The sequence below is a fragment of the Cebus imitator genome, unplaced genomic scaffold (genome assembly GCF_001604975.1).
Source record: "Cebus imitator isolate Cc_AM_T3 unplaced genomic scaffold, Cebus_imitator-1.0 Scaffold127, whole genome shotgun sequence".
Taxonomy (NCBI): domain Eukaryota; kingdom Metazoa; phylum Chordata; class Mammalia; order Primates; family Cebidae; genus Cebus; species Cebus imitator.
This window is the reverse complement of record NW_016107442.1, coordinates 2,781,724-2,798,366: the sequence shown is the minus strand read 5'-3', so window position 1 is coordinate 2,798,366 and position 16,643 is coordinate 2,781,724.

The window sequence follows — 16,643 nt, the reverse complement described above, 5'->3', positions numbered from 1 at the left end:
ATCTGTGGTGATATCCCCTTTATCGTTTTTTATTGCATCAATTTGGTTTTTCTCTCTTTTCTTTTTTATTAATCTGGCTAGTGGTCTATTTTGTTGATCTTTTAAAAAAAACCAGCTACTGGATTTATTGATTTTTTGAAGGGTTTTTTGTGTCTCTATCTCCTTCAGTTCTGCTCTGATCTTAGCTATTTCTTGCCTTCTGCTAGGTTTTGAGCTTTTTTGATCTTGCTCCTCTAGGTCTTTCAATTTTGACGATAGGTTGTCAGTTTTTGATCTCTCCTTGCTTCTCATGTGGGCATTTAATGCTATATATTTTCCTCTAGAGACTGCTTTAAATGTGTCCCAGAGATTCTGGTGTGTTGTGTCTTCATTCTCGTTGGTTTCAAAGAACATCTTTATTTCTGTCTTCTTTTCATTTTTTATCCAGTCAACATTCAAGAGCAAGTTGTTCAGTTTCCATGAAGCTGTGTAGCTCTGGGTTAGCTTTTGAATTCTGAGTTCTAACTTGATTTGCACTGTGGTCTGAGAGACTGTTTGTTATGATTTCCGTTCTTTTGCATTTGATGAAGAGTGATTTACTTCCAATTATGTGGTCAATTTTAGATTAGGTGTGATGTGGTGCTGAGAAGAATGTGTATTCTGTGGATTTGGGGTGGAGCGTTCTGTGAATGTCTATTAGGTTTGCTTGGTCCAGGTCTGAGTTCAAGTCCTGGATATCCTTGTTAATTTTCTGTCTGGTTGATCTATCTAACATTGACAATGGGGTGTTAAAGTCTCCCACTATAATTGTGTGGGAGTCTAAGTCTCTTTGTAAATCATTAAGGACTTGCCTTATATATCTGGGTTCTCCTGTATTGGGTGCGTATATATTTAGGATCGTTAGCTCTTCTCTTTTCATTGTTCCTCTTACCATTATGTAGTGTCCCCCTTTGTCTCTTTTGATCTTTGTTGCTTTAAAGTCTAATGTAACAGAGATGAGAATTGCAACTGCTGCTTTTTTTTGCTCTCCATTTGCTTGGTAAATCTTCCTCCATCCCTTTATTTTGTGTATCCTTGCATGTGAAATGGATTTCCTGGTTACAGCACACCGATGGGTTTTAGCTTTCTATCCAATTTTCTAGTCTGTGTCTTTTGATTGGGGCATTTAGTCCATTTACATTTAGAGTTAATATTGTTATGTGTGAATTTAATACTGCCATTTTGGTGCTAGCTGGCTGTTTTGCCCATTAGTTGATGCTGATTCTTCATTGTGTTGATTCTCTTTACCATTTGGCATGTTTTTGAGTGGCTGATACTGGTTGTTACTTTATATGTGTAGAGCCTCTTTCAGGAGCTCTTGTAAAGCAGGCCTGGTGGTGACAAAATCTCCACCACCATGAGTACTTGCATGTTCACAAAGGATTTTATTTTTCCTTCACTTATGAAACTTAATTTGGCTGGATAGGAGATTCTGGGTTGAAAGTTGTTCTTTTCTTTAAGGATGTTGAATATTGGCCCCCACTCTCTTCTGGCTTGTAGGTTTCTGCTGAGAGATCTGCTGTGAGTCTGATGGGCTTCCCTTTATGGGTAACCCTACCTTTCTCTCTGGCTGCCCTTAGTATTTTCTCCTTCATTTCAACCCTGGTGAATATGACGATTATGTGCCTTGGAGTTGCTCTTCTTGAGGAATATCTTTGTGGTGTTCTCTGTATTTCCTGGACTTGAATATTTGCCTGCCTTGCTAGGTTGGGGAAGTTTTCCTGGATAATATCCTGAAGAGTATTTTCCAGCTTGGATTCATTCTCTTTGTCGCATTCAGGTACACCTATCAAACGTAGATTAGGTCTTTTCACATAGTCCCACACTTCTTGGAGACTTTGTTCATTCCTTTTTAGCCTTTTTTCTCTATTCTTGCCTTCCCATTTTATTTAATTGAGTTGATCTTCGACTTCTGATATCCTTTCTTCTGTTGAAACTTGTGCATGCTTCGCAAAGTTCTCNTCAGCTGTTGAAACTTGTGCATGCTTCGCAAAGTTCTCATGTTGTGTTTTTCAGCTCCATCAATTCATTTATATTCCTTTCTATTTTGTCCATTCTTGTTAACGTTTTGTCAAATCTTTTTTCAAGGTTCTTAGTTTCTTTGTATTGGGTTAGAACACGTTCTTTTAGTTCACAGAAGTTTCTTACTACCCACCTTCTGAAGTCTGATTCTGTCATTTCATCACACTCGTTCTCCATCCAACCTTGTTCCCTTGCTGGTGAGGAGTTGTTATCCCTTGTAGGAGGAGAGGTGTTCTGGTTTCTGGTGTTTTCATCCTTTTTGCACTGGTTTCTTCCCGTCTTTATGGATTTATCCACCTGTCATCTTTGTAGTTGCTGGCTTTCAGATTGGGTCTCTGAGTGGACGTTCTGTTTGTTGATGATTACGTTATTTCTGTTTCTTAGTTTTCCTTCTAACAGTCTGGCCCCCCTGCTGTAGGTCTGCTGAGGTTCACTCCAGGCCCTGCTTGCCTGGGGATCACCTTCAGCAGCTGCAGTACAGTAAGGGTTGCTACCAGTTTTCTTCTTCTGCTATCTTTGTCCCAGAAGGATAACCGCCAAGTGTCAGTCTGACCTCTCCTTTATGAGGTGGCTCTTTGGATATACAGGGGTCAGGGAGCTGCTTGAGGAGACAGTCTGTTCTTTATAGGAGCTCAAATGCTGAGTTGTGAGCTCCGTTGTTCATTCAGAGCTGCTGGGCAGGTACGTTTAGGTCTTGCTGCAGCAGAACTCATAAACCGCTTTTTGTTCCCAGGTGCTCTGTCCCAGCGATTTAGGGCTTTACTTATGAGTTTCTGTTGTGCTGCTGCCTTCTTTTTATTTCCTTCAGAGCTTCCCTGCCCAGTAAGGAGACAGCCTAGTCACTGTCTGCCTGTAGAGGCTTTGCTGAGCTGCTGTGGGCTCTGCCCAGCTGCCGAGTGAGATTCCCTGCAGTCCTGTTTATATGGGTGTAGTTAGAACTTCCTCAGCAATGGTGGCCCACCTCTGTATTGTTGGACTCTCTCTCTAATGGCGGGTTGCCTCGACAACAGCGGGCTGCCTCAGCAATGGCAGGTTGCTTTGGCAACGGCGGGCTGCCTCAGCATTGGCTGACTACCTTCGTAGTGTTGGAGTGCCTTGGTAATGGTGGATGCCCCTCCCCCACAGAGCTGGACCATCCCAGGTTCAGCTGCGCTTGCTGTGAAACTCTCAATCCAGAGAGTTTCTGATTGCTGTTCTTTTGTGGGGGTGGGACCAGCTGAGCCTGATTGCCTGGCTCCCTGCCTCAGAGCCATTTTTTTTTTTAAGGTGGTGTTCCAGTCATCTGTTGAAGAGGCACCGGGATCTGTGTGTTTTCCCATGCGGCGACTCACTGCGCTGGCTTAAACAGCGGCACTGAGATTCGTGGTGCTTTTTTTTTGCCCTGGAATCTACTGTCCTGGTTCCCTGTTCATTCCAACAAGTGGATCACATGAAACTAAAATGTTCTGCACAGTAAAAGAAATAATCAAAAAAAAAATGAGAGGAAACTTATAGGAGAAAATACTTGTGATATGGTTAGGCTTTGTTTCCCCACCCAAATGTCCTCTTGAATTATAATCCCCATAATCCTCACAAGTCAAGGGAGAGACCAGGTGGAGGTAATTGGATCATGGAGGTGATCTACCACATGCTGTTCTCATGATGGAGAGTGAGCTCTCATGAGGCCTGATGGTGTTATAAGTGTTTGGTTGTTTCTCCTGCATTCATTCTCCTTCCTGTTGCCTTATAAAGGAAACACTTTGATTCCCTTTTGATTCCCATCATGATTGTAAGTTTTCTGAGGTTTCCCCAGCCACGCTGATCTGGTAGTCAATTAAACTGCTTTCCCATATATAAATTACTCATTCTCTGGTATTTCTTCATGGCAGCATGAAGATCAAGTAATATAGTGAATTGGTACCAGGAGTGGGGCACCGCTATAAAGATACTGAAAATGTGGGAGCCACTTTGAAACTCGGTAGCAGGCAGAAGTCAGAACAGTTTGAAGGGCTCTGAAGAAGACAGGAAGATGTGGGAAGGTTTGGAATTTCCTAGAGACTTGTTGAATCACTGACCAAAATGCTGATAGTTATGTTGACAATGAAGTCCAGGCTGAAGTGGTCTCAGATGGAGATGAAGGACTTATTGGAAACTGGAGCAAAGATGATTCTTGCCATGTTTTAGCAAAGAGACTGGCAGCATTTTGCCCCTACTTTAGAGATTTGTGGAACTTTTAACCTGAGAGAGCTGATTTAGGGCATCTGGTGGAAGAAATTTATCAGCAGCAAAGCATTCAAGAGGTGGCTTATATGCTTTTAAAAGTATTCAATTTTTATTTATTCACAGAGATATGGTTTGAGATGGGAACTTATGTTTAAAATGGAAGCACAACATAAAAGTTCAGAAAATTTGTAACCTGATGATGCAATAGAAAAGAAAATCTCATTTTCTGAGGAGCGATTCAAGTTGGCTGCAGAAATTTGAAAAGTAATGAGGGACTAATTGAAAATCACCAAGACAATGGGAAAAATGTCTCCAGGGCATGTCAGAGGTCTTCACAACAGCCCCTCCCCATTGTAGTCCTGAAGGCCTAGGAGGAAAAAAAGGCTTCATGGGCTAGGCCCAGGATTTCCTGCTCTATTCAGTCTCTTGGCTTGGTGCCCTGTGGCCAAGCCATGGATAAAAGGAGCCAATTTACAGCTTAGGAAATAGCTTCAGAGGGCACAATTCCCAGCTTACACATGGTGCTGGGCATGCAGGTGCACATAAATCAAGAATTGAGGTTTGGGAACTTCTGCCTAGATTTCACAGGATGTATGGAAATGCCTGGATGTCAAGACAGAGGTTTGCTGCAGGGGTAGAGCCCTTATGGAGAACTTCTGAAGAAAAATATGGGGTTGGATCCCCCATTTAGAGTCTCCACTGGGGCACTGCTTAGTGGAGCTTTGAGAAGAGGGCTACTCTCCTCCAGACCCCAGAATGGTAAATTCACTGACAGCTTGTACCGTAAGCCTGGAAAAGCCACAGGCATTCAATGCCAGCTCGTGAAAGCAGCCAAGAGGAGAGCTGTACTTGAAATTTGCCAAAAGAGTAAGTCAGTTGTTCTCAGCACACCTACACACACTTATGTATGCACTCCCACACCCACACACACACACATACAAGGTAACAAGGTGGGATAATGGATGTGTTAGCTTGATCATAGTAATAATTTCACAATGTATAAGTATGTCAAAACTTCAGATAATACACCTGAAATAGATACAATTTTAATTGTCAAATATATCTCAATAAAGTCAATAAAAAGAGTTTTTATTGTTTAAAACTTTTGGAATTAGAATAATTTGATCTTTAAAAATTAGTTTTATGGAGTCAATATAAGGAAAATAAAGGTAAACATAAAATATGAAAAATACCACAAAACTCTGCTGTCTGAATTATTTAGTGTGCCAGTCAAGCTTAAGTCAGGAAGACAGAAGGCATTCTGTGTATTCAGGTACGGTCATTTTAGCACAATAAGGGGCTTAAATATCTGTTGGAAAAGTGGTTATGGCAGAAGTAGAGAAGCTGCTACTGAAAAATCAGAGAATCTCCGGCAGGTCAGTGGAGTCCACACTAAGCGCCAAACTGAATTATTATCAAACTGGAAGCTGTTGCAATTCTTAAGAAAATTAAGAGTTCCCCACAAAATACCTCAGCTCATTGTGGAGAAGCAAGTGATTTTTAAGAACTGTCAGGAATTTTTCATGTTCCTATATGTCAATCACAACTACCTCAAGAGAACAATCCATATTTTATTTTCTCAGATAATTCTTTTCTTTCTGATGTCTCCTTTTTCATCCCATTTTGCATGATATTTACATTGATATATAAAGTACATCCATAAAACCAGCAATGAGCAGATCCTATTTGTCTTATGAGAAAAAGCTCTCTCATAATTCATGATAATTTTACTGTACTATATCAATAATTTTTATATTTAGAGGTGGAAGCAGATTGAGCTAGTTGTAGAGAAAATTTTTTACTGAGAAAAGAATTGCTCTTCATTTAAGAATAACTCAACTCAATGCAGTGTCTGTTTTATTCTGTAAGGTGTTCTTTAGTGGAGGCTGAGACAAAACTCTACTAATTAGATCTCACAATATGATAAAGTTTCAACAATTTTGACATTAGCCTCATGTAGGTCTTGAAGAAGATTGACATCCAAGAAGAAGAGATTATAAAAGTGAATGTCAAAAATATAGCATGGTGGGGAATGGGGTTGAGAAGAAACGTGACTAGTGGGATGAGGTGTACGTTTCTATGAATAGTACATTCTGACTTGTGGTTTTCAGTAGCATTTCTCCTTGTGTCATAATCACTTCACAAAACTCTCTTGCTTCATTTCCATTTACCCAAGTAACCAGTAAAATGTATTCTACTTAAAATCCTTATAGGTGTGCTTTTAGTGAGTGACAGAGGAAGAGATTTTTTTTTAAATTTGGGATAAGTGAATTGAGAGATCAGCAGCTGCAAAAGGCAATGCCCATAGCAGGTGTGGAAGGTTCATTGTGAATTCAAATTGAGAATGAAACAGCCTTGCCGATGTAACTTATCCCTGAAGTTTTCTTGGAGGATGTTATAATTGCTGCTCTTGAGTGGCATGTTAGCTTGAATGATTTGATTTTTTTTTTTTTATGAAAAGGCTATGCCATAAATTGGAGGATAGATTACACATATATGAACACTCAAACACACTGACTATTCCTGTTGAATTATTAGTAAAGTTAAATCACATGATGTAATGTAACAAATGCCATAATTTTGCAATCTCCAAATACATACCTCCTACTATTGGATAGCAAGCAAATTAGAAGTAGGTAAAATAAGTGTGGAAAATTTTTAAAATTGAAAAATAAGAAATGAGAACTGTCACTGGGGAGGAGATATGAGAATTTCAAGCTTAAACAAAAGGATCAGTTTGAATCTATTCAGTATGGTGTCAAAAATCCAAAATAGTTTTATATTTCTCCATTAATAAAGAGCAAAATAATTGTTTTTCAAAATTATGATCTTGGTATAAAGTCTTGTGTTTTGTTTCTTCTTTTTAATAAAGTACAATAAGTGACTACTTGAGTTTTTCATTTCTGAATAGATCTTTCGTATAAGAAAAAGTTAATTACTGAGAATTGTTTTTAATTAATCAACCTACTAAAATAAATTTTACAACTGGATTTTCTTATTTTGTTAAGTTTATGTTAAAACTTTTGTTTTTCCTTTATAAATGTAATTTTTTTTCTTTTTTTTGAGATGGAGTTTCACTCTTGTTACGCAGGCTGGAGTGCAATGGTGTGATCTCGGGTCACCACAACCTCCGCTTCCTGGGTTCAAGCAATTCTCCTGCCCTAGCCTCCCGAGTAGCTGGGACTACAGTCATGTGCCATCATACCTAGCTAATTTTTTTTTTTTTTTGTATTTTTAGTAGAGATGTGGTTTCACCATGTTGACCAGGATGGTCTCGATCTCTTGACCTCATGATCTACCCGCCTCGGCCTCCCAAATTTATAAATGCAATTTTTAAAAAGAACAATTATCTTCACTTTGATTACAGTTAGGAAAACTTATATTTAACAGATTAATATCTTCTAAGCAAGTAATTACATTCTAGTTCATTATATTTTCTGAAACATTTTAAAGTATACTTACAAATGTAATGTATTTAATTATTTCAAGTAATTTGCATGTCTAGCAAGGCAGACTTAAAACCCTAAAAAGTAAAATCTCTAGCATATAAGCATTTCTTTGAAGTTGAATTAGTCTGTTCCCATGCTTCTGTAAAGAAATAACTGAGACTGGGTAATTAATAAAGAAAAGAGTCTTAATTGACTCACAGTTCCACAGGGATGGGGAGGTCTCAGGAAACTTAACCATGGTGGAAGATGAAGTAAACACATCCTTCTCATGGTGGCAGGAAAGGGCAGAATGAGCACTGAGTGATGCGGGAAGCCCCTTATATATGCATCAGATCTTGTGAGAACTCACTCACTATCACTAGAACAGCATGGGAAAACCTCCGCCATGATTCAATTGCTTCCCACTGGGTCCCTCCCACAACATGCGGGGATTGTGGAAAGTACAATTCAAGGTGAGATTTGGGCAGGGATATGGCCAAACCATATAAGAAGTCAATATAGTCAATTTTTCTTACTCATTTTAATAATTCAGAAACTGAAATAAGTACATTTAAATATTTTAGCTTACATAGTAACATATCTAAGTTTAGTTACATATTTCAATTTGATTAACATCATGAATCTATCAGATTATCTTAAATGCATAAACATTTAAAAAGTACACAGATCATTTCCAAAATTGGCACAATACTATTGGCATTATGGGTTTTATTTTCTTTGTTAATTTTACAATTATTTTAAAACTATTTGAAAATTGCAAAACCATTGACACAATCATGGAGACATTTATCATCTCGGTGGGCTAAAATTTGTGGATAAAAAAAACTTCAGCTACTTATCAGCTAAAGATCCAAGACTGGATCATGGAATCTGAGCCACTGAGTCTACCTGAACCACAGTTGAATATCATTAGGTGCTTCTTATGATTGGGTTCTGCTGCTATGAAAGTAGGCAACCCCATTTCCATGACATCGGGCTGGAATTTATTTTGCAACCTAATGCATTGTATATCCCCTCTAGGTGTCTTTCATTTATCACCATTACTTAATATATATAATCAAGGTTACGAGTAATATTCTTCACCTTTTGATTTGACTCAGTCTATGTTTTACTGTCTTACTGGAGTCTTTATTGCTTTCAGATTTCTCTATCTAGCTTTAGGCCTCAATTTTATAGTCATTTTATTGGTAACATTTAACTTATTTCAGAATTTTTTCCACACTGCTAGGAATATATTTCTGAATGTATGAACTTCAGCTCTAAGAAATACCCCATTATGTGAATCTCATTCCTCACTGATGGTGGAAAAATGTGTTTACGGAGTAAGAAGACCTGAGTGGTACAACATTTCTCTTTTTGTTTTCCTTAGGGGAAGAAAACCAGTGAAAAGCTAAACTCTGAGTTCCAGTGAAAATACTAAATTATCATCTTGTTATGAAGGTTTGGGCCTCAGATTCTCCTCTGTATACTTGTTTCAAAGAATTAGAAACACGTTGATTTTTACTATCCTTGTTTTCTTCCTCATTCTTCCTCCCAAGAGAGCAAGTCTTGTGTCAGAAGTCTGCAATGCTTGGAATGCTACTATACCAGGCAAGATCTCCTGGATGATGAATTTATCTAGCAGATTCCTGACTTATTCTAGGAACATTAGTTATTAATGCTAAAGTTCAGCTAGGTTTTTTAGACACTATACCCTGCTGACCTAAACATAATTTCCCAATCATCTTGACCACCCTAGCTAAACATGACTCGTACCAGATATTATTTTTTATCTTCTTCACAAAACCCCAGAAATATTTCCTTTAGATTTTACTTCATAAGTATTCTATATTTGGCCTAGATTTTATGTTTTATTTATCTTATTCTAAAATTTCTGCCTTCGGATATGAGAAGAACATATTCAAAGATGGAAATTTCAAAGAAAAGGAAAGCCTTAAAGAACGAGGAGATTTTAGGTGAGTAGGGAGAAGGGAAACACTATTCACCAAGCAAACAAAATACAGTTTTAAGTTAAACGTGAGTTCCTTTATACACAATATTTCATACATAATGTAAATATCCTATTTATTGCATTTTATCTTTTACTATTGCTGTGGTATAACAAACTTAAAATACAGATATCTTAAAATTATATCAAACACAAACTGTAAAGAGTTTTTGGTAACAATTTCACTGATTCATGATTCATGATTACATTTTCTTGTTACCTTTTTGTCTAGAAGATCTAAAGACTGGGTTAAGAGCAATGGAAACAGGTTTTGTATGAGTTTGGATTGTATCTCTACTTCTTTCTTGTGGTATATTTTTGGTCAAGTAACTTAAACTCTCTACTTCATTTGGCTCATCTGTAAAAAGGCAATATTTATGCATCTACCTCCTATGTATGCTGTAAGGTTTTGTAAGTTCCTGTATGTCAATGGCTTAGAACAGTGCCTGGCATTATAGCAAGGGATATGAAACCAAAGAACCATGGGCAAAAGGATGATAGTTATAAATTAAAGCCCTTGCAAACTGTTTTTAAAATTTTTTTAGTTACTTCAATTTTCACTTCTAATTCTGTCTCCTACAACTGAGGTTGCCTGTGCCTTAAAATAGCAAACAAGTTCTAAACTGTAAACCAGGAGATAATATTTGCAGACCCAAACAAGGTGTAGTCACCTTGTCTTTCTAGTGCTTAAAAGCAGCTGTTCTAAGTTGTCCTATGAGTCTCCCTGCGAGACAATCTTCAAGCCAGATAATCAAAGACTTTTATAATTCAACTATCCCATAGAATTCAAGGTAATTCCAGAGTTTCACATTATCTTAGTAAAAAAGAGATTAAAGGATCAAATTCTCATATTTTGATTAGTGACTCAAGAAAAGATTGTATATACCGGTTTAAAATACTCCATTTATTTTTACCTTTCTATATTCATTACCTAAAACTGTTCAAATATTTAAGATACATATTTGGAATTATATATTAGACACTTATGCCAGCAATCTTTATTAATATTTACCTTTGTTTAAGAATATATTTGTATATAGCAACAGTTATAGAGGTTAAAGAGACTTTTCTTGTCTTTGATGATTTATATAACCAAGCCTAGAGAACATTAAACAGATATTTATGTGTCAAAGAGATCTACTGCTATATGTTAAATGGTTCTGTTATCCATTGTAATAGGCTCCCAGTACAGTATTACTTTAAATCCAAAAAATAAGGATGATAAAAATAAATGGTCTGACAGACAGATACATGGAATGGAATAGAAGGCTCCAAAATAGACCCACATAAATACGGTCAATTGATTTTTTACAATCATGTAAACATTATTGACATAATTTGCATATTTGTCCCCACGCAAATCTCAAGTTGAATTGTAATCCCTGGGGCTGGAGATGGAGTCTGGTGGGAGGTGATTGGATCCAGGCAGATCCCTCATGACTTGGTGCTATCTTTGTGATAGTGAGTTCTCATGAGCTCTGGTTTATTAAAAGCGTGTGGTACCTTCCCCATACTTAACCCCTTTCTCTCTCTCACTTGCTCCTGCTTTTGCTATGTGATGTGCCTGATCCCCCTTCACCTCCACCATGATTGTAAGGTTTCTGAGGCCTCCATACTAATTGAGCAGATGCCCAAAATATGTTTTTTGTAAAGGCTGCAGAACTGTAAGCCAGTTAACCTACTTTGTAAAACATTACTCAATCTCAGGTATTTCTTTATAGCAATATGAGAATGGCCTAATACAATTATTGACTGGAGAGGGAAAGGAAGGAACGCAGGCAGAATGGAAAGAGAATGAAAAAGAGACAGAAGAGAAACTAAGCCTATATCTCTCTACATGAACTCAAGATGGATCATGATGTAAATGTAAAATATACAATCATAAGACCCTTGGAAGAAAACATAAAAGCATCTTTTGATGTTGAATTAGGCAGAGTTCTTAGATATGACAGCAAAAGTGCAATTTATTAAAAAAGGAAGGTATTTGGTTTTATCAAAATTCAAATCTTTTGCTCCACTAAAGATATTTCTAAGAAAATAAAAAGACAAACTAAAAACTAGGAGAAAATATTGCGATCACATATCTAACAAAAGACTTGTATACAGAATATTTAAACATTTTCAAATTTTGACAATAAGTAAACTAATTACCCAATAAACATTTGAGGAAACTCTTCTAAAAAAATTGGTATAGCTAATAACCACATGTAAAGATGCTCAACATCAAATTAAAATAAAAATTAAAACAACATTAAGAAATACCTATACAACTACTGGAATGGCTAATTTTATGGAAAAACACACACGCAAACACAGACAATAGCCATTGCTAGAACAGCAAAAGTCCTCAGCCACTCTGAAAACAGATGCATATGTCCTATAAACTTAAATAAGATATACTTACTATACGGCCAGAAATATAGTATTTATCTTAGAAAAATCAAACTATTTTTCCTGAAAACCTGTATACTGTTGTTTATAACTACTTTATTCTTAACCCCCCAATCCACATATTCTTCAGCCACTGAAAGGAAACACAGATAATGGTATACCCATACAATGATGCACTGTTACATAAGAAAAAGAAGCAAGCACTTGATGCTTACAATACATGTGAATCTTAAAGACATTTTGCCAAATAAAAGAAGCCAGTAAGGGATTCTCTTAAGAGCAAATATATGAATATAGAGGCAAATTGGTGGTTGCTAGGGGTTAGAGGTTAGGTTTGCATTTCATGACAAATGGACAGCATAAAATAATTTTGGGGGTGAAAATTTTTTGTATATATAGACTGCATATTCTGTTATATTCTCTCTAGTTCCTGTCCTTCCCAGCTATTTCCGCTTCTCGAAATCCTTCCCATTCATCAGAGACAATCTCAAATTCTACATTGCCCAGTAATAATCCATCTCCCCCAACTCTAATATATAATTTGTATCTTCTGTATACTTTAAATGTTTGGATGCAGCTCCCCAGTGACTATATCTATTTGTTGTTACTACCAGGTTGCAGTTTCCCTGATATTACTATGAACTATGTATGCATAAATTCCATATTGCATGGCATACATAAAATCTTTATTAATTTACTAACCTTATTTTCCCCAAGTGCCAATGCACTAAGAACTAGAGTTACAAAGAATATTGCAAAGCATATGTGTGAAATTTCAACAAGGGCCTATTTAAGATTGTGAGCTTATTGAGTTTGAGCACACCCAATGCTGCCACCTATTCTTTACTTGTGTCTAGAATAGAATCAAAGACTGCCAAATACCATGGAAGCATAAATATCTAACTTGCTTCCTAGAGCAAGAAGTAAGCTATATAAAAGGGATGATTTGTCAAGCACACTCCCACATTTCTGGGAAAGAGCATTCCAAGCCGAATGAACAGAAAGTGCACAAGCTGGGTTAGGATAGTAGCTGGCATATTCTAGAAGATGGAAGAGGCCTATGTCACTGAAACAGGTGGACACTTGGGGGGAGTTGTAAAACATGGTGTAACAGAGCTAATAGGTACCAGAACATGTGATGCCTTCTATGCTATTGTAATATGCTTGCTTTTACTGTGAGTGAAATGGAGGGTCACTAGAGGATTTGAAAAGAAGAGTTACACAATTACTCTAGCTTTGAATTTAAAAATATCATAGCTGGGCAAGGATAGAGCAGAGAAACAAATTAGGAGACTATAGACAGAATCCAGGTGAGATTGCACAGTAGCTTAAACAAGAGTGTAATGGTACTGGTTTTGAAAAGTGGTTTTATATTTTGTATATTTTAAGAAGGTATTAGCTTTGGTAAAGTGTGTAAGTTTACGAAGGATGTACAGCAACTGAAAAGTTTGAGTTGTCATTATTTGAGATAAAGAGGACTTTGGGGAATCAGTTCTAGTGGAGAATGGAGGGGAAATCAGATTATATTTTTTGAAACATTTGGGTTTAAGATACCTATTAATCATCCATGTGAAGGTGTCTAGTAGACAATTGTGTTTATAAGTCAGAGGTTCCAGAAAAATGCTTGAACAGAAGATATAAATTTGGAAGTTGACAGACTGAAGATAACATTAAAATCTTGTGTTTGGAATAGATCGCTGAGTGTGTTGAGGTAGATAGACGAGAAGTCTGAGATGTGTCACCCAAGGCTTTTTATTGCTTTAGAATCGCAATAGGTAAAGAACTTAACAAAGGAGGATGAAAAGAAGCTGCAAGTGACATTGAAAGAAAATAAATAAAATAAATTTCCTAGAAACTAAGTAAGTAGATGAGTTTCAAGAAGGGTTGATTTACTGTATCAGATATAGCTGACAGGTATAGTAAGACACAGGCTTATAATTGAAACTGGAAGTTTTAGTGGAATGATGGGTTGAAAGTTGATCATATAGGGTTCAAGAGAGATTGAGGGAAGATGATTTGGAGACATAATGTAGAAATAGCTTTTCTGAGAAGATTTTCTATGAAAGAGAATGAAGCTGGAAGGGGCTATAGGGTCAAGGATAATTTTTGGTTGGTTTTGAAGCTGAGAATTATTATAGCATGTTCACAAGTTAATAATCATGATCCAATAAAGAGTAAAAGGTAATGATTTAATAATGCTGAAACATCACCTTGAGCAGGTGAGAGAAGACATGTTCTAATGCATCCCAGCAGGATTGGCCTGGGAAGGCTGAGTAGTATGTTCACTTTAACTGGAATTAAGAAAAAAATCTGCAAATGCAAAAGCAATTTTCTTGCATATATTTTGTTCAGAGCATATGGATTTACCTTCTGATTGTCTCCATTTTGTGGATAAAATGAGATCCTAGGCCATCACCTGAGAATGAAGATAGAATAGGAGGTGTTGGAAGTTCAAGGAGAGAGTTGTGAAATAGTTATCTAAGAGAAGAAGAAAAAATAATAAATTTGTACTAGAATTTATGGGCATCTAATGGGCTACATGAAGTTAGAGTTCAAGCATTTAAAGCCAGATTTCCTAGCAGAATTTTATGCTTTCTTCTACATGAATTTAGTTGCTCTTGTTCAGGTGTGGCATAGGCAAAGAGTTGAGTTTTGCCAGATAAGTACAACACAGTGAGATGGGAGCAAGGGAACTGATGGGATATGCAAGTGTCATTAAAATCATTCATCTTACTTGAGGGAAATTCAGTAGACTCTCTATTGCATTTCTTTCCAATCTGGCTTTGATCTGTAGTACCCACCTTCCAAGACAAAAGGAACCAGCAGTGCTAGTATCACGAATGCATGTGCATCAAAATTTACCTTTATCTATAGCTGATACTCTAACTGGAGGAATAATTACATTAATGCCTACAATTTTCATCTCTCAAAGGCTATCATTTAATTGTCCCTCGTGAAGATTAGATAGGTTCCAAACAAATGAGGAATTTGAAGTCAGAGAGAAGTGTCTTTCTTTCCCAAGGCCCCAGACAGTGGCTGAGCTGGACTCAAACAACTGCATTCTTTTACATGAGCTTTGCTCTGTTTGCTACACTGTATCAGCCTTGGGCCATAATTTAATTTCATGTGTTAGTTTTAGTTCTGGTTTGGAACAACTGTTATAGGACTTGCAATTTCCTTTTTATCCATTAGTGAAAAGGTCAAAAGTTTTGAATATAACCAAAACTCATTTCTAATAAATGGCAGGCCTTCTTTTTTAACTTTCTTCAGTCTTAATGTTGTAGAATATAAAATTGCAAAAGGCACTGTTTATGCAACACAGATTACATATGGCATTAGAGGACTGAGAAAGTTTTGGAAACTAAATCTAAAAGGCAAATACAGGGTAATTAAATAAATTATTTTAGGGTCAATGTTTGTTTTGTCATAAAATGTGGATCATTCAAGGAAACAAAAATTAAGAAAATATCTTTTGTCAAAACACTAAGTGGAAATTTAATCTTAGAAGGAAAATGTCTCTGTTTTTTACCATGGAACCTAAGCTCTGGGGAATTGCTCTGCTGTCTATGTGATGTGTTTCTTATACATGCACTATCTCATTTTGCAAGAACACAAAGGAAAGCATTTTTCTGTACTTTGCTTATATTAAACCAATTAGAAATAAGTTACTTTTATTGGGAAATTACTGTAGCTCAGTTATTAAAATGTAGAGAATATGCTATTTAGTAATGTGTTGACTTGTTTGCTATACTGGTGTCTGAACTTTTTCATTCATGTTCACATGACATTTTCAGAGGGAGTTGTGAATGTTGGTGTTTTAACTGTGCTGCCTTTTAGCTGCATACCTGCAATGCAATTGTATGAACCATAAGCATCTGAAATGCAGTGCATTTCAGTACAAATCTTACTTGTTCTCCTATGAAACAGTAACCTCTCTGGAGATTCTTGTCATGTACTAGGGGACCTACGTAAGAAGTATGGAATTTATCCTAGTCTCCATAGCTCAATAAGTAAGAATTTAAGCTCCAGAGCCAGACAATTACATATTCAAATCTTGACTCTGAATCTTATTAAGCCTTCCCTAACATGTCCTTTAGCTTCTCCAAACACCATTTTTGTAGAAGTGGGAAAATAATAATGCCTAATCCATAGGATTATTTTGAGGATTTAAGTAAGATAATACAATTAATAAATATTTACTGAGCTTCCACTATCCAGCATTGTGTGGACATACCCATGAGGGAGATATACAAGGTTCAGCCTTTAATAGACTAAACACTCTACTTGGGAACACAGACATTAAATCAACAAACCAGCTGGGAGCAGTGGCTCATGCTTGTAATCCCAACACTTGGGGAGTCCAAAGTGGGTGGATCACAAAGGTCAGGTGTTTAAGGCCAGCCTGACCAACATGGTGAAATCCCATATCCACTAAAAATACAAAAATTAGCTGGGCGTGGTGGCGCGTGCCTGTAATCCCAGCTACTCAGGCAGCTGAGGCAGGAGAATCGCTTGAAACTGGGAGGAGGAGGTTACAGTGCCAATGTACTCTAGCCTCGCAACAGAGTGAGACT